The sequence below is a fragment of the Ranitomeya imitator genome, chromosome 6, assembly GCF_032444005.1.
Source record: "Ranitomeya imitator isolate aRanImi1 chromosome 6, aRanImi1.pri, whole genome shotgun sequence".
Classification (NCBI taxonomy): Eukaryota; Metazoa; Chordata; class Amphibia; order Anura; family Dendrobatidae; genus Ranitomeya; species Ranitomeya imitator.
Genome location: NC_091287.1, coordinates 412,257,837 through 412,283,989, shown reverse-complemented (window position 1 = coordinate 412,283,989; position 26,153 = coordinate 412,257,837).

Below are 26,153 nucleotides of genomic sequence, written 5' to 3'. Positions count from 1 at the left end.
GAAGGGCGTCCGCCTTCCGAGAGCCCTCACCTGGGTGAGGACCCAAGATGTGCCCTTCTGACAGTGATTACCTCCAGAGAACCAGGACCCCCCGTGGGAAGGGTCCTGCCAAGCTCGGGTCACCCAGATTCGCCTCTCTCACTCGGGTCACGCGCCCAGCCAACGTCCGCAGAAGACTTCCGATAAACACCGAGCCTGCTCTGGGGGGACAAAGACAGAAGGGCGTCCGCCTTCCGAGAGCCCTCACCTGGGTGAGGACTCAAGATGTGCCCTTCTGACAGTGATTACCTCCAGAGAACCAGGACCCCCGTGGGAAGGGTCCTGCCAAGCTCGGGTCGCCCAGATTCGCCTCTCTCACTCGGGTCACGCGCCCAGCCAACGTCCGCAGAAGACTTCCGATAAACACCGAGCCTGCTCTGGGGGGACAAAGACAGAAGGGCGTCCGCCTTCCGAGAGCCCTCACCTGGGTGAGGACTCAAGATGTGCCCTTCTGACAGTGATTACCTCCAGAGAACCAGGACCCCCGTGGGAAGGGTCCTGCCAAGCTCGGGTCGCCCAGATTCGCCTCTCTCACTCGGGTCACGCGCCCAGCCAACGTCCGCAGAAGACTTCCGATAAACACCGAGCCTGCTCTGGGGGGACAAAGACAGAAGGGCGTCCGCCTTCCGAGAGCCCTCACCTGGGTGAGGACTCAAGATGTGCCCTTCTGACAGTGATTACCTCCAGAGAACCAGGACCCCCGTGGGAAGGGTCCTGCCAAGCTCGGGTCGCCCAGATTCGCCTCTCTCACTCGGGTCACGCGCCCAGCCAACGTCCGCAGAAGACTTCCGATAAACACCGAGCCTGCTCTGGGGGGACAAAGACAGAAGGGCGTCCGCCTTCCAAGAGCCCTCACCTGGGTGAGGGCCCAAGATGTGCCCTTCTGACAGTGATTACCTCCAGAGAACCAGGACCCCCGTGGGAAGGGTCCTGCCAAGCTCGGGTCGCCCAGATTCGCCTCTCTCACTCGGGTCACGCGCCCAGCCAACGTCCGCAGAAGACTTCCGATAAACACCGAGCCTGCTCTGGGGGGACAAAGACAGAAGGGCGTCCGCCTTCCGAGAGCCCTCACCTGGGTGAGGACCCAAGATGTGCCCTTCTGACAGTGATTACCTCCAGAGAACCAGGACCCCCCGTGGGAAGGGTCCTGCCAAGCTCGGGTCACCCAGATTCGCCTCTCTCACTCGGGTCACGCGCCCAGCCAACGTCCGCAGAAGACTTCCGATAAACACCGAGCCTGCTCTGGGGGGACAAAGACAGAAGGGCGTCCGCCTTCCGAGAGCCCTCACCTGGGTGAGGACCCAAGATGTGCCCTTCTGACAGTGATTACCTCCAGAGAACCAGGACCCCCCGTGGGAAGGGTCCTGCCAAGCTCGGGTCACCCAGATTCGCCTCTCTCACTCGGGTCACGCGCCCAGCCAACGTCCGCAGAAGACTTCCGATAAACACCGAGCCTGCTCTGGGGGGACAAAGACAGAAGGGCGTCCGCCTTCCGAGAGCCCTCACCTGGGTGAGGACTCAAGATGTGCCCTTCTGACAGTGATTACCTCCAGAGAACCAGGACCCCCGTGGGAAGGGTCCTGCCAAGCTCGGGTCGCCCAGATTCGCCTCTCTCACTCGGGTCACGCGCCCAGCCAACGTCCGCAGAAGACTTCCGATAAACACCGAGCCTGCTCTGGGGGGACAAAGACAGAAGGGCGTCCGCCTTCCGAGAGCCCTCACCTGGGTGAGGACCCAAGATGTGCCCTTCTGACAGTGATTACCTCCAGAGAACCAGGACCCCCCGTGGGAAGGGTCCTGCCAAGCTCGGGTCACCCAGATTCGCCTCTCTCACTCGGGTCACGTGCCCAGCCAACGTCCGCAGAAGACTTCCGATAAACACCGAGCCTGCTCTGGGGGGACAAAGACAGAAGGGCGTCCGCCTTCCGAGAGCCCTCACCTGGGTGAGGACTCAAGATGTGCCCTTCTGACAGTGATTACCTCCAGAGAACCAGGACCCCCGTGGGAAGGGTCCTGCCAAGCTCGGGTCGCCCAGATTCGCCTCTCTCACTCGGGTCACGCGCCCAGCCAACGTCCGCAGAAGACTTCCGATAAACACCGAGCCTGCTCTGGGGGGACAAAGACAGAAGGGCGTCCGCCTTCCGAGAGCCCTCACCTGGGTGAGGACTCAAGATGTGCCCTTCTGACAGTGATTACCTCCAGAGAACCAGGACCCCCGTGGGAAGGGTCCTGCCAAGCTCGGGTCGCCCAGATTCGCCTCTCTCACTCGGGTCACGCGCCCAGCCAACGTCCGCAGAAGACTTCCGATAAACACCGAGCCTGCTCTGGGGGGACAAAGACAGAAGGGCGTCCGCCTTCCAAGAGCCCTCACCTGGGTGAGGACTCAAGATGTGCCCTTCTGACAGTGATTACCTCCAGAGAACCAGGACCCCCGTGGGAAGGGTCCTGCCAAGCTCGGGTCACCCAGATTCGCCTCTCTCACTCGGGTCACGCGCCCAGCCAATGTCCACAGCGGATTTCCGACAAATTTTCACTGAAAATTCAACTTTGTGCCCATGAACCAGACACTTTACCCACACTTGGGTCTCTATCTTGGGGTACTTTACAACATATTGACGACCCATGAGGTTGAAGTAGGGAAAATGTGAGATTTTTTTTTTTTTACAAAATCGGGATTGTCTCAAAATTTTTCTAAAAATGTCTAAGGAAGTGTCCTTGACATAACACCTGAGATTTTTCCCTTTCTGAATGTATGACACAACAGGATTCGAACCCGAGACGCCAGCTCGGCAAGGCCGCAGCGCTAACAAGTGAGCCACCGTGCTTTGACTGGGATCGATGGATCCAGTTAGTACCCAATCCGTTACAGATATGACTGATCGACAGCCGTGTAGGTGCCACCCCCTGGGGCTGAGTCATCCCCCGTGATGCCGTATAGGCGATTATGGCAGGTGGATCCGGTCAGGTGCCACCCCTGGGGCTGAGTCATCTCCCGTGATGCCGTATAGGTGATTACAGCAGGTGGATCAGGTGAGGACCAGAATACGTGTGCACATACCGAAACCCTAACCCTAGCCCTAACCCTAGCCCTAACCCTACCCCTACCCCTAACCCTACCCCTAACCCTACCCCTAACCCTAACCCTATTCTAACATTAGTGGAAAAAAAAAATTCTTTATTTTTTTATTGTCCCTACCTGACAAAGGGGGGGGGGGGTCATTTATTATTTTTTTATTTTGATCACTGTGATAGATTATATCTCAGTGATCGAAATGCACCTTGAACGAATCTGCCGGCTGGCAGATTCGGCGGGCGCACTGCGCATGCGCCCGCCATTTTGGAAGATGGCGGCGCCCAGGGAGAAGACGGACGGACCCCGGCAGGATCGGTAAGTATGATGGGGTGGTGGGAGAGCACGGGGGGGGGGGGGATCGGAGCACGGGGGGTGGATCGGAACGCGGGAGGGGTGGAACGGTGCACGGGGGGAGGGGTGGAACGGAGCACGGGGGTTGGAACGGAGCACGGGGGGTGGAACGGAGCACGGGGGGGGTGGATCAGAGTGCAGGGGGGGTGATTGGAGCACGGTGGGTGATTGGAGCACGGGGGTGAGCGGACAAGAGCACGGGGGAGCGGAGCAGTGTACCGGGCAAATCGGAGGGCTGGGGGGGCGATCGGTGGGGTGGGGTGGGAGCACATTAGTATTTCCAGCCATGGCCGATGATATTACAGCATCGGCCAGGGCTGGATTGTAATATTTCACCCGTTATAATAGGTGAAATATTACAAATCGCTCTGTTTGGCAGTTTCACTTTCAACAGCCAATCAGAGCGATCGTAGCCACGGGGGGGTGAAGCCACCCCCCCTGGGCTGAACTACCACTCCCCCTGTCCCTGCAGATCGGGTGAAATGGGAGTTAACCCTTTCACCCGATCTGCTGGAATGCGATCTTTCCATGACGCCACATAGGCGTCATGGGTTGGATTGGCACCGACTTTCATGACGCCTACATGGCGTCATGGGTCGGGAAGGGGTTAAATCTAAAAAGTGCCTATTATCACGTACCTATCCATGCCTCACATGAAAAGTACCTCAGGTTCGAAATAAAGGACCAAGGGATTGTACGGCACTTCCAGTTCTGCTGTTTGCCATTCGGACTATCTTCCGCCCCCAGAATCTTCACAAAACTTATGGCAGAGGTCATGGCCCACCTAAGGAAAAGGAATATTCTCATCATCCCATACTTGAACAACCTGCTGCTGTTAGCAGATTCTCCGGAACAAATGGAAGAAGACCTAACAACTACTGTGTCACTTCTACAAAACCTAGGATGGTTAATAAACCTGAAGAAATCAAGCTTCAGTCCAGAAAGGAAGAAAGTGTTTCTTGGGGTAATCCTGGACTCGGAACACGAATGCTCTTTCCTTCCCCTGCACAAACAGCGGACAATCAGACTAGAGATCGAGGGTACAGAGACGGAAATCCATCTCCATAAGAAAGGCCATGAGAGTCCTGGGTCTCATGACTTCTTGTATTCCCAGCATCCAGTGGAGCCAGTTTCATTCAAGAAGCTTACAGCAAGAAGTCTTGATGGCATGGGATGGCAGGGAGTCATCGCTGGACAAAAGTATGGGGTTATCCAGAGAGGTAAAACAGTCTCTATCATGGTGGACAGATACATCAAACCTCAAAAAGGGAAGACCTTGGAGAGCATTTCCGTGCATAAATATCACTAACGATGCAAGCCTCAAAGGTTGGGGGGCTCACATAGACGGACATTACCCACATTAATACACAACCGGTTCTCACACCACAGAGAACTCAGAGCACTCTGGGAAGCACTGAGGGCATGCTAGAAAAGACTACAAAATCAGCACATCAGAATCTTCTCGAACAACTCGACTACTGTAGCCTTCCTTCAACATCAAGGGAATCCCAGACACTGTCACTTACAGGACCTATCATACACAATATTTTCCTGGGCAGAGCGCACAATAAAGTCAATTACAGCTGTTCACCTGAAAGGCTTAAACAACCAGGTAGCGGACTTCCTAATCATAGAGAAAGTTCACCCTGGTCACTAAACGAGGAAGTCTTCTTCCAGCTATCCCGGCGCTGGGGGACACCTGAGATCGACTTATTTTCCTCAAGGAAAAATGCAAAAACAAAATAATTTTTTCTTTAAATCCAGGAGACAACCCGATAGGGGTAGATGCCTTGGCACAGAATTGGGACATGAGACTTGCTTACGCTTTCCCACCAATTGCTCTCTTACCAAGAGTCTTAAGGAAGATCCAGGAAAACAGAGCCTCCGTGATAGTAATAGTCCCTTATTGGCCAAGAGGAGCTGGTTCTCTCTACTGAGATGGATGGCGTTGGGGGATCCACTTCTACTACCAGGAAGACCGGATCTACTAACCCAGGGCCCTCTACTTCATCAGAAACCAGAAACGTTATGACTGTCAGTTTGGATCCTGAGATGGAGATCTTGAGATCAAAGGGTCTGTCGGAACTAGTCATATCTACTATGCAAAAGAGTAGGAAACCAGCAACCTCAGCAATATACAGTATCTGAAGGTCTGGAAGAAATTCTGTTCTCAGAGTACAGTACCTGTATCCATCACTGAGTCCAAATATACCTCAGATTCTAGACTTTCTTCAGGCTGGCTTTGACAAAGGGTTGAGGCCTTGTACGTTAAAAGTACAGATTTCAGCAATAAGTTCCTTTTTTGACTTCCCACTAGCCAATCATCCCTGGTTGGTCAGGTTCAAAAAAGCCACACAGCGTATTAGGCCCACAATTCGTAGCTCAGTACCTCCCTGGGATCTCAGTTTGGTGCTGAATGAACTACACAGAGAACTATATGAGCCCCTAGACCAGGCACTCCTAAGGTTAGTAACGTTCAAGGCAGTTTTTCTCATAGAAATAACTTCTGCGAGATGCATAGGGGAGATTCAGGTCCTATCCATAAGAGACCCATATTTAAAAATACAGGAGGACTGTATCATCTTGAAGTTGGACCCTGCCTTCCCAAAGTAGTTTCTGACTTCCATAGGAGTCTGGAGATAGTATTACCTACTTTCTGTCAGAACTACAGCAACGAGAAGGAACGCTCTCTTTACCTACTGGACGTTAAAAGGACTGTTCTTCAATACTAGAAACTCACAGAGAGTTAGAGAGTGGAATCTAACTTCTTTGTCCAGATGGCAGGGAAGAACAAAGGGAAGAAGATTTCAAAAGCTACTTTAGCCAGATGATTAAAATCAACTATTTGTGCAGCATATATCTCGGCAGGAAAGTCTCTGCCAGAAAACCTCAGGGCTCACTCGCTGAGAGCAATTACAGCTTCATGGGCAGAAAGCACGGGGGCTTCCATGGACCAAATCTTCAGGGCCGCAACTTGGCCCAAATTAAATATTTTTTGTAAACATTACAAATTAGATGTTACGGCAAATCAACAAACGGCCTTTGGGAGAAAAGTTCTTCAGGCAGTAATTCCGCCCTAATAGGAGTTATTTGGTATTTGTCCAGGTGGTGCTGTCAGGAGGGACATCCTGGAAAGTAGGAATTAGTCCTACCGGTAATGGTGTTTCCAGGAGTCCATCATGACAGCACCCCTTATATACCCTCCCTTGGATTTCCTGTCTGAAATGTGATGTAAACCTGTGTAGAAGGAAGTTGAATAAAATAGAGTTGCATCCATCCTGGTGTGGTACTTAGAAAATCACTGAAGGGTGGTGATGGGGAGGGGCTTTTTAACCTCTTCTGTGTTTCTATCCCTGTCAAGGATAAAAAGGACAACCTCCTGGTGGTGCTCTCATGATGGACTCCTGCAAGCACCATTACCGGTTGGACTAATTCCTACTTTTTTTCTTTTGGCATGCTTCTCCATGGGAGACTAGAAGCTGCCATAATCCGATCAGCTCTGCTACATACAAGCGATGAACAGATCGCCTGTATGTAGCAGAAATGCTCACCTGCTATGAGCGCCGACCACCGGGTAAAAAAAACAGACCGCACGCGGACCAATGTTTATTCAATGGGGCTGTAAAGCAACTTTTTTACTTGACAAATCTGCATGTGAAAAAAATCGCAACCTGCACTACTGTAGTTTCTTCCATATATTAGATGAGACTTCATCCGTTCAAGTCTTTGAGTGCATAAAAAAAAAAATTGGATACGGAGACTACAGTATAACATCTGATTTTTATGGATACATTGCAATTCTGTAACAAAGGAAATAGTAAATAAACTTGTAATTTAACTTGCTGTAAAAAAGCGGATTGCATAATTACTAATGAGAAATGAATGAATGAAACTCTGAACAATTTTTTTATATGCTGACCTTATAGTGATGACAATACACACAGAATATTTTTTCGGAAAAACTATATTTTGTCAGGTCACTCCCTAACTACTAAGCCACAGCACTTCAATGCTAAAGTGTCATTGTAAAAAAAAATTGAAATGCTCTTATTACTCTTTGAGACAGCTTTATAAAACCTGACTAAAAGGAAAATTTGTCTTTGTTTCCCAGCTATTGTGACGCTTTTTTTTTGTGTCAATTATTTTTCAAGCGTGATCTATGAATTAGTTTTCAGAAATCTTCCTCTCTGTTCAAATAGAGTTGATTGTTGCTGCAATAACAGTGCATACCACAAGATGGCACTATAACATAACGTAAACTGTTCTCTGCTGACATTATAAATGTAGAATAAAATGGAACTTTATAAACATTATGTAAATGCAAATTTTTCACCAGAGACAATGCAATAAATAAATCACTGCTTAAATTTTTCTTAAAACTCAAGTTCAAGAGTTCAAAAACTTTTTAAGCTCTGTGCATTTGAACCTTCTGTTGAAGGTATATATTGAGATTTCTTGATGTGCATATATTAATGGGAAACTCCAAAGTAGGCATCTGTGTAAAAACTACAAAATCAACATTACTTAGTTACTCACCCCCTTGCGCTCCAGTGCTGCCTCTCCACTGTCGCCCCCTGATTATTGTTGACTTGACCACAGCAGTGACATCACTTGACCACTGCAGCCATTCACTAGGCTCATCAGTCTGCTGCCATCTTCATCACTGAGCTCATTGATTGGCTGAATCACACAAGGGCTGTGGTCAGGTGCTGCCAGGTCAACAAAGCGGAGAGGCAAAGCTTTAGCTCAAGGGGCCAAATAATGTTCATTCTGCTTTTTAGTTCTTTGTTTTGCATATGCAAAATATATGTAAAAGCTACATTAAAAGTCTGTGAAATTGTTATGTGGCTAAAATTGCACGGCGCTTGTAAATATAAGCAACTTTGCAATTTACTTCCTATTAAAAATTCTGTCCATTCTCAAGGATAACGGGGTTTTTAATCTTATGGTGTACAGCTTGTTGTTGAGGTTACTGTGCCACCTTACGGTCTTAGACTGTCTACTTAGATAAGGAGCGGGTGCTATTTGCAAGCTTTTTACTTTGGAACCTGCTCACTGAGTTTGGTACCTGGCTAGATGTGATCAGCGTCAGTCCCCCTGCACTTTTCCCTTGCTTATATAACCAAATTAGGACTTACACCCCCTTTATCCGAGATAAGAGAACCATATAGTAAATTATAATAATGAATCGTTATTTACCTTAAAATAATAATAATAAAACAACAGGTAACTTATCACAGTGCTCAGTAGGGGAACCCCAATCCAGTCCAAAGGTTGTACAATACCACTATATGCTAAACTAATTTTTAATAAATGGGTAACAGTAGGTTCAAAAGGAATAAATGTCAATTATCAAGATCTAATGACCATCAAATAGTTCAGACAGAATATTTTCCAGCTATCTAGATCTAGTAACCATCCGTTAAGTAAAACACTTATTTACTAGCCCTGTAGTCATTTTAGTGAGTCATAATACCGCGTTGCCTATGTTTGTACAGATAGAAATACATAAGATCCCAAAACAGTATGTACTGACATTTGTCTGCAAACGAAATAGAAGGACTAAGGACTAAGACCCAGTACCTAGAAGTAAATACAGAGTTCAAAGGGCCAGGTAAGGGCTATGTCTATTGTAAAGCTGTTTATAGTCCTAGGTTAATATATCTCCAATAAGGTAATACTATTCGCATTTCCATGAATGATAACGTAACCAATATGACACCATAATACCTGTTTGCAGTGATAAGGCAGTACCGATTGGACCCAAAGTGTGGATGGATTGAGTGTCCCCCTCACGCCGACGTACGTTTCGCCTTTAGCTTCTTCTAGGGGCGTGACTGGGTAAGGGATGACGACCCTTTTAAATGAGCTTAGGCCTCTTTCACATTTCCATCGGTACGGGCCCGTCGTGATGCGTCGGGCCGACGTACCGACGGACGTTGTGAATTTTTTGCATGAAGTGGGCAGCGGATGCAGTTTTTCGACGCATCCGCTGCCCACTCTGCAGTCCGGGGAGGAGGGGGCGGAGTTTCGGCCGCGCATGCGTGTTCGAAAATGGCGGACGCATCGCACAAAAAACATTGCATTGAACTTTTTTTGTGACGACGGTCCGCCAATTACCGACGAAATGAAAGTGTGTCCATACGTCACGATGAGTCGGTAATACAAGTCTATGTGCAAAAAACGCATCCTGCGGGCAACTTTGCAGGATGCGTTTTTTTCCACAGAATGACACATTGTGACGTCTTCAAAAATACGGAAATGTGAAAGAGGCCTTACACCAATGGAGAAGGATGTAGCAATACTAGTGGAGGTACAGCAGCATGCATCATGCAGCATTTGTCACTTCCCATGTGAACAAACCTACGGTACTTCCGGGACAGCGCTCATTGGAATGCACACTGGAATGCATGCTGGTCAAAGGCCGAACACTCCCAGAAGTACGTGGGACTGTGCAGAGAGGCGCATGCGCACTGTCCAAAGTGCTGAGGTAATATGACTGAACGGGAACGGATGGGTAGAAAAGTTGCTATATTACCATCTACATATCTGTACATTGGGACACTGTGTTATCAGGTGCGATACACTAGTATATTACCATATAAGTGAAGATAGAATATAATACAGCACCAACCCGTAATGTTAATGGAGACAATTGTAATGATCAGTGATATAATATTATATAGTGCAGATTAAAGCGTTGAACTAAAAAACTGTGGAAAATCTAAGAATTAAAACAGAAAACGGACTAAATAGCTATGTGAAGGTGATGTTTCAATGGACAGTATATGAATCACTGATACTATAAAGTGATGCTAGGATCGCTACTTCCAACAGGTGGCGCTATAGAGTTCAAGTCCTCTTTTTCTCTCAAGAAGCAATTTGCATACTAAAAAAAAAATCTACATATCTCAATAAAATCATACAAAATTAAAATCGCACAATATTATGAGGGTGCCATATAATATGGTATTTAAAGTGATAGTGCCGCCAATTTAAATGTGAACAATGGAATTGGACTATGCTCAAAAGTTCCAATGCTAATTTGATATAGTGATTGGGTATTGTTTATGAGTACTAAACATGCCCTATGTATAGTATACTAAATACACTGACATGTATTATAAAGAGCATATCCATAAAAGTGAAAAATGCATATAAGGTGACTAAAACAGTAATAAATATTATATTGTCAGCATTATCATTCCTAGTGCATATGAGTTAGAATGTGTATGGCTACATACAACCAATTACAATTACAACTATATGCAAAATTATATGACAAAAAGTGAGCTATATATATAGAGAGAGAGTGACTAGCACAAAATACAGAAGAATTACTCCTTTATTTTTTCCATCACATGGTTAGATCTGACATCCCAGCAAATTGAATGTAAATCTCACATCTGGGGTCCGATATTGAATAGATATCACATACATGTGTATACAGTTAGGTCCATATATATTTGGACAGAGACAACATTTTTCTAATATTGGTTATAGACATTACCACAATGAATTTTAAAGAAAACAATTCAGATGCAGTTGAAGTTCAGACTTTCAGCTTTCATTTGAGGGTATCCACATTAAAATTGGATGAAGGGTTTAGGAGTTTCAGCTCCTTAACATGTGCCACCCTGTGTTTAAAGGGACCAAAAGTAATTGGACAGATTAAATAATTTTAAATAAAATGTTCATTTTTAGTACTTGGTTGAAAACTCTTTGTTGGCAATGACTGCCTGAAGTCTTGAACTCATGGACATCACCAGACTCTGTGTTTCCTCTTTATTGATGCTCTGCCAGGCCTTCACTGCGGTGGTTTTCAGTTGCTGTTTGTTTGTGGGCCTTTCTGTCTGAAGTTTAGTCTTTATCAAGTGAAATGCATGCTCAATTGGGTTGAGATCAGGTGACTGACTTGGCCATTCAAGAATATTCCACTTCTTTGCTTTAATAAACTCCTGAGTTGCTTTGGCTTTATGTGTTGGGTCATTGTCCATCTGTAGTATGAAACGACGACCAATCAGTTTGGCTGCATTTGGCTGGATCTGAGCACACAGTATGGCTCTGAATACCTCAGAATTCATTCGGCTGCTTCTGTCCTGTGTCACACCATCAATAAACACTAGTGACCCAGTGCCACTGGCAGCCATGCATGCCCAAGCCATCACACTGCCTCCGCCGTGTTTTACAGATGGTGTGGTATGCTTTGGATCATGAGCTGTACCACGCCTTCGCCATACTTTTCTCTTTCCATCATTCTGGTAGAGGTTGATCTTGGTTTCATCTGTCCAAAGAATGTTCTTCCAGAACTGTGCTGGCTTTTTTAGATGTTTTGTTTAGCAAAGTCCAGTCTAGCCTTTGTATTCTTGATGCTTATGAGTGGCTTGCACCGTGCAGTGAACCCTCTGTATTTAATTTCATGCAGTCTTCTCTTTATGGTAGATTTGGATATTGATACGCCGACCTCCTGGAGAGTGTTGTTCACTTGGTTGGCTGTTGTGAAGGGGTTTCTCTTCACCATGGAGATTATTCTGCGATCATCCACCACTGTTGTCTTCCATGGGCGCCCAGGTCATTTTGCATTGATGAGTTCACCAGTGCTTTCTTTCTTTCTCAGGATTTACCAAACTGTCGATTTTGCCACTCCTAATATTGTAGCAATTTCTCGGATGGGTTTTTTCTGTTTTCGCAGCTTAAGGATGGCTTGTTTCATCTGCATGGAGAGCTCCTTTGACCGCATGTTTACTTCACAGCAAAACCTTCCAAATGCAAGCACCACACCTCAAATCAACTCCAGGCCTTTTATCTGCTTAATTGAGAATGACATAACTAAGGGATTGCCCACACCTGTCCATGAAATAGCCTTGGAGTCAATTGTCCAATTACTTTTGGCCCCTTTAAAAACCGGGTGGCACATGTTAAGGAGCTGAAACTCCTAAACCCTTCATCCAATTTTAATGTGGATACCCTCAAATGAAAGCTGAAAGTCTGAACTTCAACTGCATCTGAATTGTTTTCTTTAAAATTAATTGTGGTAATGTCTGTAACCAAAATGAGAAAAATGTTGTCTCTGTCCAAATATATATGGACCTAACTGTATATACACATCTTCTACCTGTTTATCCCGGGGATGTACTGGCCCACACTTATGACCCATGAGAACCAGAATGTAGAAAAAGAAAGTACATAAGTTCATGCCATGAGTAACTCCTTCCATTACTTAGGGGGCCATGATATCAGACCAATTTAAAGGGACACTGTCACCTGGATTTGGAGGGAACAATCTTCAGCCATGGAGGCGGGGTTTTTGGGTTTTTGATTCACCCTTTCCTTACCCGCTGGCTGCATGCTGGCTGCAATATTGGATTGAAGTTCATTCTCTGTCCTCCGTAGTACATGCCTACACATGGCAATTTTGCCTTGCGCAGGCGTGTACTATGGAGGACAGAGAATGAACTTCAATCCAATATTGCAGCCAGCATGCAGCCAGCGGGTAAGGAAAGGGTGAATCAAAAACCCAAAAACCCCGCCTCCATGGCTGAAGATTGTTCCCTCCAAATCCAGGTGACAGTGTCCCTTTAAAGGTGGATGTCAGTCAATTGAAGGGGGAGAATCCAGATGAATGGCTCCATCCTGTATAGTTCTTGCCACTCTGAACACATTGAAGAAGATACAGCCCATCCATCCATGATATTCACAATGCTTCCACCAACTCCAAGGTAAGTTATCAAAGTACAAGTATATGAAAAAACTATTAATATTCATAAAAAGCTTTCCGTATAAATGTAACCATCTACAGAAAACACCCACTCCAACCCATTAAAAAAGATGCCTCAATTATAGAAAATATATTTAAAGAAATGTATCAAACCCCAGACTCTTGTTGAGGCCCTGTGGACTCATGGTACCTAAGTGATATATCCATTTACTCTCCAGCTGGGATAGAATTCTACTCAGTTCCCCACCCCATGATAGAAGGTAACCTGATCAATACCTTTGGTGACCAAGCTTCTGCCATTGCATTCATGATATTATTTGAAGTGCCGGGGTAACGTTTTCAGCAGTGACTCATCTTGTATTGTTTTGGCCTTCTCAATATTCCTGACATTCTCTCTGGTTCTGACTTAAAGTTCCCTTGTCAGGCCCATGTATATTTTACCGCAAGGACATTGCGCATGATACATGCAGTAACACCCCGAGATGCACAATTCAGATATCTTCTAATATTGTTTTTCCCATCACAATCTGTACACGTAGAAGACTTGGTGTGGTTAAGACTTCCATTCCAGAGGCCACAAGGAAAAAAACACACCGATCTTGCCTGTGCCTACCCTGTAGTTTTAGATGTTTTGGGCTCATAGAGGCATTGTACCAAAATGTCCTTTAGATTTGCTGGTCGTTTAGCAGCGAAAGATGGTGTCGATGGCAGTATTTGTCTTAAAATGGGATCTACCTTCAAGACCGCCCAGTGTTTCCAAATAATATTTGCAAGTTCTCGTCACTGGTTACTATAAGTAGAGATGAAGCATACCTGATTGTCATTGTTCATGTCTCTCTTGATAGATTGGCCATAGAGCAGCTTGTTAAGTGTAGTTTTCCTGGCTCAAATGTAGCCTCATTTGATGAATGTAGATGTGCCATCTTTTGAAGAATCTTTGAGTTAAATCAAGCAATTGATTTTCAAACGTCTCTATGTCCAAACAGATTCTCTTGGCTCAAAGAAACTGTCCTATCGGGATTCCTCCTTCTTGATGTGCCATCATGGCACCTGCATCCAGCAGACCACACCCAGGAAGTAGCCTGTTGCCCGTCAAAGTAAATGACAGAGCAGTCAACTTGTGGCTCATAGTGGCTTTGACCCAAAATGAAGCAGCAAATAGAAAATTCAAGTTGATCTCCCATGAATATACGTATATTTTGTTATGATATCAAATTACGTTGATATGTATGTGTCATTGACCTTTACTAAGTATGTGCATATAACAAAAGAGGACATGAAAACGGGTCAGAGGTTTTGATCACAAATAGAAGGGTGGTACACCATGATATAGAGGTGGTAATTAGGGTTGAGCGACTTTTAGTTTTTTAGGGTCGAGTCGGGTTTCGTGAAACCCGACTATCTCAAAAGTCGAGTCGAGTGGAATCGGCCAATTATCGAGAAAAGTCGGGGATCGACCGAAACACGAAACCCAATGCAAGTCAATGGGGGAGCATAGTCGGCAGTGAGTGGAGGCCAGGAAAACACTTACAGTGCCCATTTTAATGGAAAAAACATCCATTCTTGTTACTGTAGCTTGTCAATCTTAATTTACCTTATAATAATAGTAAGGCATTGGAAATTGGGGGTCATTTGGCTAAAGTTGTGGGGGTAGAGCTGGTTCAAGTATTTAGTGGGCCCAGGAAATCTGGAACACGTCACGGCAGTGGAGCAGGGAGAGGTAAGTATTTAAACTTTGCAAGTGCTGTGATCCTGAGCAAGCAGGGGGGCCCACTCGTTGGCATTGGCACTGGCACAGGGCCCCTCAAAGTACGGCGGTGTGTTTGCATGGCAGGGGCGCCTCCCACCGGCAGCGACACTTTTGCGTACTATGAGGGGCCCTGTGCCAGTGACGTTGCCAATGAGTATTCCCCCCACCTGATGAAGGAACCTGCACTTTCATCTGCACCTTCCTCTTTGTCCCCGTGTAAGGAGGTATGGTATGCGGGAAGGGGAACCTGACTTTCAGCAGGGTCACATTCTGGCTGTGTAGCGTGCACTGGGAATGTAGCGTTCTGGGTCAATGTACCAGCAGACTCATCTATCACTGGCTGGGCAATGGGCAGGATGAGGAGGAAACACAGATATAGGCCCAAATGATAAAGTGGGCTAAATGCAGTTCAAAATTGGTAACAGGACTAACCAGGGGGCATTGCTTTGTTCAGTGGAGTACAACTGCAATGAGAGGCTGACACAGTGAGTAGGCCCAAATCAGTAAGTAGGCTAAATGCAGTTCAAAATTGGTAACAGAAGTAAACAGGCGGCACTGGTTTGTTCAGTGTAGGAGAACATCAAGGAGCGGCAGACACCGTTAGTAGGGCCAACAAAACAAGTAGGCCAAATGCAGTGTTATATTAAAAACAATTTAACGAGAGCCTGAAGATAGAAGCTAGGGAAAGGCAACCTGGAGAACACCTTGGAGCGGAAGACACCGTTTGTAGAACCCAGACCCAACTTGTAGGCCTAATGCAGTGTTGTTTCAACAACTACTTAACAAACGCTTCAAAGATAGAAGCTAGGGAGAGGCAACCTGGAGAACACCTTGGAGCGGCAGACACCGTCCCTACAACCCAGACCCAACTTGTAGGCCAAATGCAGTGTTTTTTCAACAACTACTTAACAAGAGCTTGAAGATAGAAGCTAGGGAGAGGCAACCTGGAGAACACCTTGGAGCGGCAGACACCGTCCCTACAACCCAGACCCAACTTGTAGGCCAAATGCAGTGTTGTTTCAACAACTACTTAACAAGAGCTTGAAGATAGAAGCTAGGGAGAGGCACCCTGGAGAACACGCTACCTCCTCCCACTTACCTACAATCATTAAGGGTATACCAGTGGGACAATTCCTTAGAGCTAGGCGTATCTGTTCCGACGACTCCAATTTTGAGAAACAGGCTGCGACCTCACTAATAGGTTTATACACCGAGGGTATAGCAAAATAAATATTCGTAAAGGCTATAGAAGAGCTAAAAACACATCCAGAGATACCCATCTTTATTCCAACCGATATAAACCAAAAGAGAATAGTGACCAGGTAAGATTCATTAGTACGTACAATAATCGATTGAATGAAATCAAATTAATTTTCAAAAAATCCTTCCTCCCGGTCCATCAATGGTAGCAAGACGAAGTAGGAATCTACGGGACCTACTGGTGCATAGCCATTATGATCCCATTCTGGAACCAAGTAAAAAACCACTCCAACAGGGATTTTTCCCCTGCGGGATATGTAAAGCATGTCTCAATATGAAAAAAGCCTTTGACTTCTCCAATTCGGACGGGACTAAGTCTTTAGAGATTCGCAAACATCTGACATGCTCCTCACAGGGGGTAATATATCATGCTACATGCCACTGCGGCCTAATTTATATTGAGATGACCACTCATGAAGTAAAATTTCGAGTACGCGAACACATCAGAGACATCGAAAAAGCCAAAACAACTCATGATCTTGCACTTTTAAAAACACTGCCACTTCACTTTAAAACCAAACATGACTGCAATCCTAAAGGACTCCTCTTCAAAGCCATTGATCAGGTTAATTTGGGGTCACGTGGAGGTGATCTGGCCAGGTCTTTAGCACAACTTGAAAGTAAATGGATTTATAGACTTGGTACAATCACCCCACGTGGCCTCAATGAAAGCTTTGGCTTCAATTCATTTTTGTAACTACCCCCTCAAAATATTTATTGGGACCAGGTTTTAAGGTGTTTTTTCTCTCTTTGTCTTTTAACTTCCTTATTTATTTCCTTCCCGGTTTTAATCTTCATCTTAATACATATAATAATCTTAATATTTTATTTTTAGATTTACATACCTGTATGATGCAGTTTCCGGCTGTTGTGTTTAGAGTCTCCACCTCCTTTCTGCATGGCCACCGTGGATCACCACAGGCGTCTTCAGATGTCTCTACGTACAGGATGTCCTGCAACAGCACAAGCAACAGTTGGAAGATTATATATTTTTATTCATGGACTTTCTAAAATCATACAGCCATTTTTCCATAGGCTATGTATATCCATGTTTCTTTTCCCGGGAGTTTTTTCCTCCAGGTCTCCCTAATAATACTCCACAGATCTTTCCTTGCCTCTTGAGTGTCGCTACAGTGGCACTATATGATAAGTTCTGTCACGTTTATGCTTCACACCTTACATTCATGTTTCTTTTCTTTTTTCCCCCAAAGGTATGTGCTATTGGATAGCATGGCACATCTGTTTATTTCGTTTATCCATGTATTTCTTATATATGTGACTTATCACTCCCCCATCATAATTTAGAGTAGGCATTCCTTATATATATATATATATATATATTTTGCACTTATCCATTTTTATATATATTATCTGTATAATATTTCCTATTTATATCATAGGGATACTTATACATTTTTTTAACCCCTACTACACTGTCACAGCAGTTTATATCGTATCACATTGTCCTGGATTTCCGTATGGACCTCACGCGACCCCCCATTTAATTGATTAGTTTCATTATCACCCACTCCTTGCCTTACTTTTACTATTATTTCTTGTCCCTTTCTTTTTTATTATGACATACATGGATATTAATAATAATTCTTTATTAATCGCCCCCTTTTCCCCCACCATCACTTGATTATTATTATTGTCACCCCATCTTTTAGTTCTCACTTCTGTCATTATTTAATTCTCCCTTTTTCACATTATGCAGCGGCCTTACACCTTTCCTTCCCCTGCACTTAGCGATCTGTGACATACTTACTCTCAGCCCAGCACTACAGTGCGCCTGCGCGTCTTCTCTATGCTTCTCCCAGCCGTGTTCCGCGTGTCCAGAGGTTGTCTGCGCACGCACGGTGTCCGTATGCCCCCTCTGACGTCTGGGAGGCGCCGAACCACGTGACCGCAGTGCGTTCCACTGCGTGTCACGGTGCGCAATCCCGGAAGTCCCGTTAGTTAGGTGGGACGGCACCTCAGCGCGCGCAGCTATGAGACTTCCTGTGACACCTCCGGATCCGGCATCATACAGCGTCCTCTATTTAAACCCTCACCACACCTTCCTATCTTGTCCTCGCCCCCACTAGAAGAAGCTACGGCGAAACAACGCTTGTCGGGCGCCGGGGATCCGCACCTGCCTCCTGCCACCTGTGTTAGGCACTTCTCTGCACCTCCATTCATAACGCAGGTAAATAACTCAGTGATCATCTGCACGAGTCTCCTTCATTACTATCAGTAGGAACTTCTCCTCCTCTGTCTCTTCATAGGGAATCTACCCTCCAGTCTGTTAGCATAACCCTTTTGCACTACTGGACATAATTGTAGGTTTTCATGTGTCAGTGTATATGGGAGAACTATCTATAGTGGTCATATATTAGTTAATGTTCCACTGTGGGGAGTCATTTTTGATTGTGCTGTGTTGTGCTTCCCAGTTACATGCATTGGTGTCACTATTTATAACATTATATGTGACCCCCCCCCCCGGGTTTAAAATTTCATCATATTTACCTACGGTGGCTTGGAGTAGGTTCGTCTCCCCAGATTTTGTCTGGTGGCATACATCCCCCCTGTCCTTTTGTCCCCACTTGGTGTATTTGATTGTTACGCTTTTAATGTTTGTTAATAAATATAATAATTTTTAATCATATCTTCTTCTCTGCACTTCGTTTTTCCTTTGGGATCTATTTTTTCACCAAGGAATATGTGAGTTATTGATATTTGAAGTGACTTCAGCCTGTCTGAAATAGGACTATGGGAATTATTTGTAGGCCTAATGCTGTGTTGTTTCAACAACTACTTAACGAGAGCCTGAAAATGGAATTTCAGGACAGGAAACCTGGAGAACAGCACGGAGCGGCATACACCGTTAGTAGGCCCCAACCAAACTAGTAGCCCCATTGCAGTTGTTCGATTAAAAAACTATTTAACAAGAGCCTGAAGATTGAAGCTCAGGAAAGGCAACCAGGAGAACACCTTGGAGCAGCAGACACTGTTAGTAGGCCCCAACCAAACTAGTACCCCCACTGCAGTGTTGTTTCAACAACTACTTAACGAGAGCCTGAAAATGGAATTTCAGGACAGGAAACCTCGAGAACAGCATGGAGCGGCATACACCGTTAGTAGGCCCCAACCAAACTAGTAGCCGCACTGCAGTTGTTCGATTAAGAAACTATTTAACAAGAGCCTGAAGATTGAAGCTCAGGAAAGGCAACCAGGAGAACACCTTGGAGCGGCAGACACTGTTAGTAGGCCCCAATCAAACTAGTAGCCCACTGCAGTTGTTCGATTAAAAAACTATTTAACAAGAGCCTGAAGATTGAAGCTCAGGAAAGGCAACCAGGAAAACACCTTGGAGCGGCAGACACCGTCTCTACAACCCAGACCCAACTTGTAGGCCTAATGCAGTGTTGTTTCAACAACTACTTAACAAGAGCTTCAAGATAGAAGCGAGGGAGAGGCAACAGAGAGAACACCTTGGAGCGGAAGACTCAGTTTGTAGACCACAACGAAACTTGTGGCCCCAATGCAGTTTTATAATTCTGACAAGCTGAAAATCAGCCTTTTTTTTTTTTTAAGAGGAGGACAGCTGTATTTAGTGGCGCAGACAGACACTGCTAGTAGGCCTTACACCACAAAATTGGCTCACTGCAGGTTGAAAAAATGGTACATGGGTACACGGTCAGCATTGGTGTGCTCAGAGAAGGACAAATGGAAGGAGGGACCGCAGATAGAATTAGTAGGCCTAAAATTTTAAAAAATAGGCTCAAAGCAGTTTGAATTATCTTGCAGGGGTACACAGGCAGCATTGGTGTGGTCAGCGGAGGACAATTGGAAGGAGGGACCGCAGACAGACTTAGTAGGCCTAAAAAAAAAAAAATAGGCTCAATGCAGTTTGAATTATCTTGCAGGGGTACACAGGCAGCATTGGTGTGGTCAGCGGAAGACGATTGGAAGGAGTGTCTGGCACAGTTAGTACTCCCAAAAAATAAATAGATGTTAATGTCTCGCAAAACAACAAAACCAAAAAACAAAAGGGTGGCATACTTAGGTACAGGGGTGGGCTCCTCTGCTGAGTTTCAGACATAGCAATTTGGCGCTAAGTATTTACTGGTGTCAATATAGGACACTGACCCTGACTATTTTAACTAGCATCATACATGTCAACAAATTGGTATTGTCAGTGCCAGGCATTGAAGGATGTCAACGCATTGACTAAACATTGGTGGAGCTGTGAGAGATAATTTTGCAAGTGGTAGAACAGTGTTTGAGCTGGGGGGAAACTCTCTTGTGGCCGGCGGTACAGGCCCAGGGCCCCTCATGTTACAACGGTGTGTCTGACGTTGGTTGCGCGCCACCACCGCCAGAGACACTTTATTGTACTATGAGGGACCCAGTGGCAGTGCAGTCAACCAAAAACGGGCACACCCACCTCTTCAGACAAACGGCACTCTCACAGGTGCTTGCGCCAAGTGGTGAGACCACGGCCCCGTGGGGGAGTTAGCCCATTTAGGGAGGTGTAAACATGTCGTATGCTGGACAAACAGCTGCTGCAAATTAAGAGATTGGAACAGTCAGTAAGACCAGTCCACAAGCGAGACCTTTTTATTGAAAAGCTAGGTGTCAGCCGGGAAAGGTGGGGCAAAATAATTCGAAATTCATGAGTGGTTCATTTTAATGAAGGTTAGATCATCAACATTTTGGGTAGCCAGATGAGTCCTTTTTTGGTCAATGTTGAACCAGCAGCACTGAATACTCTTTCTGATAGCACACTAGCTGTTGGGCAAGCAAGCTCCTGCAATGCATATTCTGTCAATTCAGGCCAGGTGTCTATTTTGGATGCCCAGTAATCAAATGGGAATGACGGTTGAGAGAGAACATCAATAAGGGATGAAAAATAGTTAGTAACCATACTGGACAAATGTTGTCTACTGTCACTTTGAATTGATGCTGCAATACCTGTCCTGTCTGCTGTCATTGTGAAATCACTCCACAACCTGGTCAGAAAACCCCTCTGTCCAACACCACTTCTAATTTGTGCACCTCTAACACCTCTGCCCTGTTGCCCCCTGCAGCTCGTGTGAGAACCATCACCGGCGCTGTGTGCAGGGAATGCGTGAATCAAACGGTCTGCAAGAGTTGCTTGTTTGGTTGCTAATATTTGTTCGAGGTTCTCATATGGCATGATATTTTGCAATTTGCCTTTATAGCGAGGATCAAGGAGGCAGGCCAACCAGTAATCATCATCGGTCATCATTTTAATAATGCGTGGGTCCCTTTTGAGGATACGTAAGACATAATCCGCCATGTGGGCCAAAGTTCCAGTTGTCAAATCTGCGGTTGTGCTGGGTTGAGGGGCAGTTTCAGGCAAATCTACGTCACTTGTCTCCCTCAAAAAACCTGAACCCGGCCTTGCAACGCCACCAGTTTCTATTAGCCCCGGAGAAGCTTCCTCATTCAAAAAATACTCATCCCCATCATCCTCCTCGTCCTCCTCCTCTTTGCCTGCTACCTCGTCCTGTAGACTGCCCTGACCAGACAATGGCTGACTGTCATCAAGGCTAACCTCTTCCTCGGCTGCAGACGCCTGCTCCTTTATGTGCGTCAAACTTTGCATCAGCAGACGCATTAGGGGGATGCTCATGCTTATTATGGCGTTGTCTGCTCTAACCAGCCGTGTGCATTCCTCAAAACACTGAAGGACTTGACACAGGTCTTGTACCTTCGACCACTGCACACCAGACAACTCCATGTCTGCCATCCAACTGCCTGCCCGTGTATGTGTATCCTCCCACAAATACATAACAGCACGCCTCTGTTCGCACAGTCTCTGAAGCATGTGCATTGTGGAGTTCCATCTTGTTGCAACGTCGATGATTAGGCGATGCTGGGGAAGGTTCAAAGACCGCTGATGGTTCTGCATATGGCTGGAGCGTACGGGTGAACGGCGGATATGTCTGCAAAGTCTGCGCATTTTGAGGAGCAGGTCGGGTAACACCAGATAACTTTTTAGGAAGCACTGCACCACCAGGTTTAAGGTGTGAGCCAGGCAAGGAATGTCTTTCAGTTGGGAAAAGGCTATGGCAGCCATAAAATTCCTTCCGTTATCACTCACTACCTTGCCTGCCTCAAGATGTACAGTGCCCAGCCATGACTGAGTTTCTTTCTGCAAGAACTTGGACAGAACTTCCGCGGTGTGTCTGTTGTCGCCCAAACACTTCATTGCCAATACAGCCTGCTGACGCTTGCCACTAGCTGTCCCATAATGGGACACCTCGTGTGCAACAGTGGCAGCTGCAGATGGAGTGGTTGTGCGACTGCGGTCTGTGGACAAGCTCTCGCTTCTGCAGGAGGACGAGGAGGAGGAGGAGGGGGCGAACGCCTACAGCAACTGTTTCCTAGACCGTGGGCTAGGCAGAACTGTCCCAATATTGCTGTCCCCTGTGGACCCTGCACCCACCACATTAACCCAGTGTGCCGTGATGGACACGTAACGTCCCTGGCCATGCCTACTGGTCCATACATCTGTTGTCAGGTGCACCTTTGTACTCACAGATTGCCTGAGTGCATGGACGATGCGGTCTTTTACATGCTGGTGGAGGGCTGGGATGGCTTTTCTCGAAAAGAAGTGTCGACTGGGTAGCTCGTAGCGTGGTTCAGCGTAGTCCATCAGGGCTTTGAAAGCTTCGCTTTCAACTAACTGGTAGGGCATCATCTCTAATGAGATTAGTCTAGCAATGTGGGCGTTCAAACCCTGTGTACGCGGATGTGAGGATGAGTACTTCCTTTTCCTAACGAGAGTCTCATGTAGGGTGAGCTGGACTGGAGAGCTGCAGATCGTGGACCTAGCGGGGGTACCGGTGGACATGGCAGACTGAGAGAGGGTTGGAGATGGTATTCTTGCTGGTTTCCTACATGCAGTGTTTCCTACTACGAAACTGGTGATTCCCTGACTGCTTTGGCCTGGCGACGAAACCTGCACATTTACTGCAGGTGGTGTGGGAAATGGTGGGCTTACAGTGAGGGAAGGGATGTAGCGTTGCTGACTAGCTTCATTGGCCGATGGTGCTACAACCTTAAGGGACGTTTGGTAGTTAGTCCAGGCTTGCAAATGAATGGTGGTTAAATGTCTACACATGCAACTTGTATTTAGACTTTTAAGATTCTGACCTCTGCTTAAGGCAGTTGAACATTTTTGACAGATGACTTTGCACTGATCATTTGGATGTTGTTTAAAAAAATGCCAGACTGCACTCTTTCTACTATCGGATACCTTTTCAGGCATTGCAGACTGAGCTTCTGTAACCGGATGTCCACGCTGTCCTACAACTGGTTTTGGTTTTGCCACACGTTTTTGGCCAGATACGGGCCTGGCAGATGGAACCTGTTGCGATGTTGATGCCTTCTGCGGCTCCTCCTCCTCCGCTTCAGAGCTACTGCCGCCTGCACCCTGTTCCCCCAATGGCTGCCAATCGGGGTCAACAACTGAGTCATCTATGACCTCCTCTTCTATCTCGTGTGCAACTTCGTCTGTGTCACCGTGTAAGCCGGTGGTATAGCGTTCGTGACGGGGCACCATAGTCTCATCAGGGTCTGATTCTGGATCAGTACACTGCGAGGGCAATGTTCTGGTCTGAGTCAAAGGAACAGCATAGTAATCTGGCTGTGGCTGTGTGTCTGTGCACTCCATGACCGATTCAACTTGTAATGGGCATGGCCTGTTAACTGTTTCACTTTCTAAACCCAGGAACGGAATGTGTAAAGAGCTCCATGGAGTAACCCGTTGTGTCGCCTGACGCATCCTTCTCTGTTGTTCTTGGTGAAGAAGAAAAGGAAGCGACTTGTCCCTGACCGTGAATATCCACTAACGATCTGCTTTTTCATTTAGCAGTTTCAGAAGAGGAGGCGAAAGAGCTAGAGGCTGAGTCAGCAATTAAAACCAAAACTTGTTCTTGCTGCTCTGGCTTTAAAAGCGGTTTTCCTACTCCCAGAAAAGGGAGCGTTCAAGGCCTTGTGTAGCCAGACGATGAACCTGGCTCAACAACTCGAGACTTAGGTGCTATATTGCTTTTCCCACGACCACCTGATGCTCCACCACCACTACCATCATTACCAGCTGGCAATGACCGCCCACGGCCACGACCTCTTCCACCAGACTTCCTCATTGTTTGAAAAACGTAACCAAACTAACGGTATTTGTTACTGTAAAACCAGTTACAAGGTGAACTCAAACTTCTGTTGGATTTATATATCCCTTTATAGGTGGGTTAGACTGCAGGGAAAATCAGGCCCAATGTATAACAGTACACAGCTTCAGTGGCAGACAGATATGCCACTAACAGGACTGACGCTGATGCAGACACTACCAATATAAATCTCCCCCTTTTTATTTTTTCTGGGAGAATATTGAAGAAATGTGGCCCACTCTTATACAGTATATGTTCTGTGGCACAAAATTAGAGTCAGATGCCACACACAGCACTGGCAATGAGGCAGAATTGCCAATCTTAATCTCCCACTATTTTTTTTTCTGGGATAATTTAAAAAAAAAAACTGGCCCAGTATTACACACTAGGTTTAATGTGGCACAAAATTTGAGACAGGTGGCACACACAGGAGTGGCACTGAAGCAGAAATGCCAATATTAATCTCCCACTATTTTTTTTTCAGGGAGAATTTAAAAGAAATCTGGCCCAGTATTACACACTAGGTTTAATGTGGCACAAAATTTGAGACAGGTGGCACACACAGGAGTGGCACTGAAGCAGAAATGCCAATCTTAATCTCCCACTATTTTTTTTTTCAGGGAGAATTTAAAAGAAATCTGGCCCAGTATTACACACTAGGTTTAATGTGGCACAAAATTTGAGACAGGTGGCACACACAGGAGTGGCACTGAAGCAGAAATGCCAATCTTAATCTCCCACTATTTTTTTTCCAGGGAGAATTTAAAAGAAATCTGGCCCAGTATTACACACTAGGTTTAATGTGGCACAAAATTTGAGACAGGTGGCACACACAGGAGTGGCACTGAAGCAGAAATGCCAATCTTAATCTCCCACTATTTTTTTTCAGGGAGAATTTAAAAGAAATCTGGCCCAGTATTACACACTAGGTTTAATGTGGCACAAAATTTGAGACAGGTGGCACATACAGGAGTGACACTGAAGCAGAAATGCCAATCTTAATCTCCCACTATTTTTTTTTCCAGGGAGAATTTAAAAGAAATCTGGCCCAGTATTACACACTAGGTTTAATGTGGCACAAAATTTGAGGCAGGTGGCATACACAGGACTGGCACTGAAGCAGAAATGCCAATCTTAATCTCCTACTATTTTTTTTTTCAGGGAGAATTTAAAATAAATCTGGCCCACTATTACACACTAGGTTCAATGTGGCACAAAATTTGAGACAGGTGGCACACACAGGACTGGCACTGAAGCAGAAATGCCAATCTTAATCTCCCACTGTTTTTTTTTTCAGGGAGAATTTAAAAGAAATCTGGCCCAGTATTACACACTAAGTTTAATGTGGCACAAAATTTGAGACAGCTGGCACACACAGGAGTAGCACTGAAGCAGAAATGCCAATCTTAATCTCCCACTATTTTTTTTTATTTATGGGAGAATTGGCAAGAAATCAGGCTCGCTGTTAGACTGTATATTTTCTGTGCCAGAAAATGAGACACAGATGCCACACACAGGACTGCCAGTGATACAGATTTGCCAATTTTAATCTGCACCCTTTTTTTTTTTCTTCAGGGAGACTAATGAATAAATCTGGGCCACTGTATTAGAGTATATTTTCTGTGGCAGAAAGTGGCTTGAAGAGATATAACGAAATAAAAAAAAAGGGACTGTCCTACAATTACTATCTCCCTGCAGTAATCTCAGCAAAGTATGGCAGGCAGCAATAACAAGGAGTGGACTGCTGCACAAAAAAGTCAAAAGTGTGGACAAACAAAC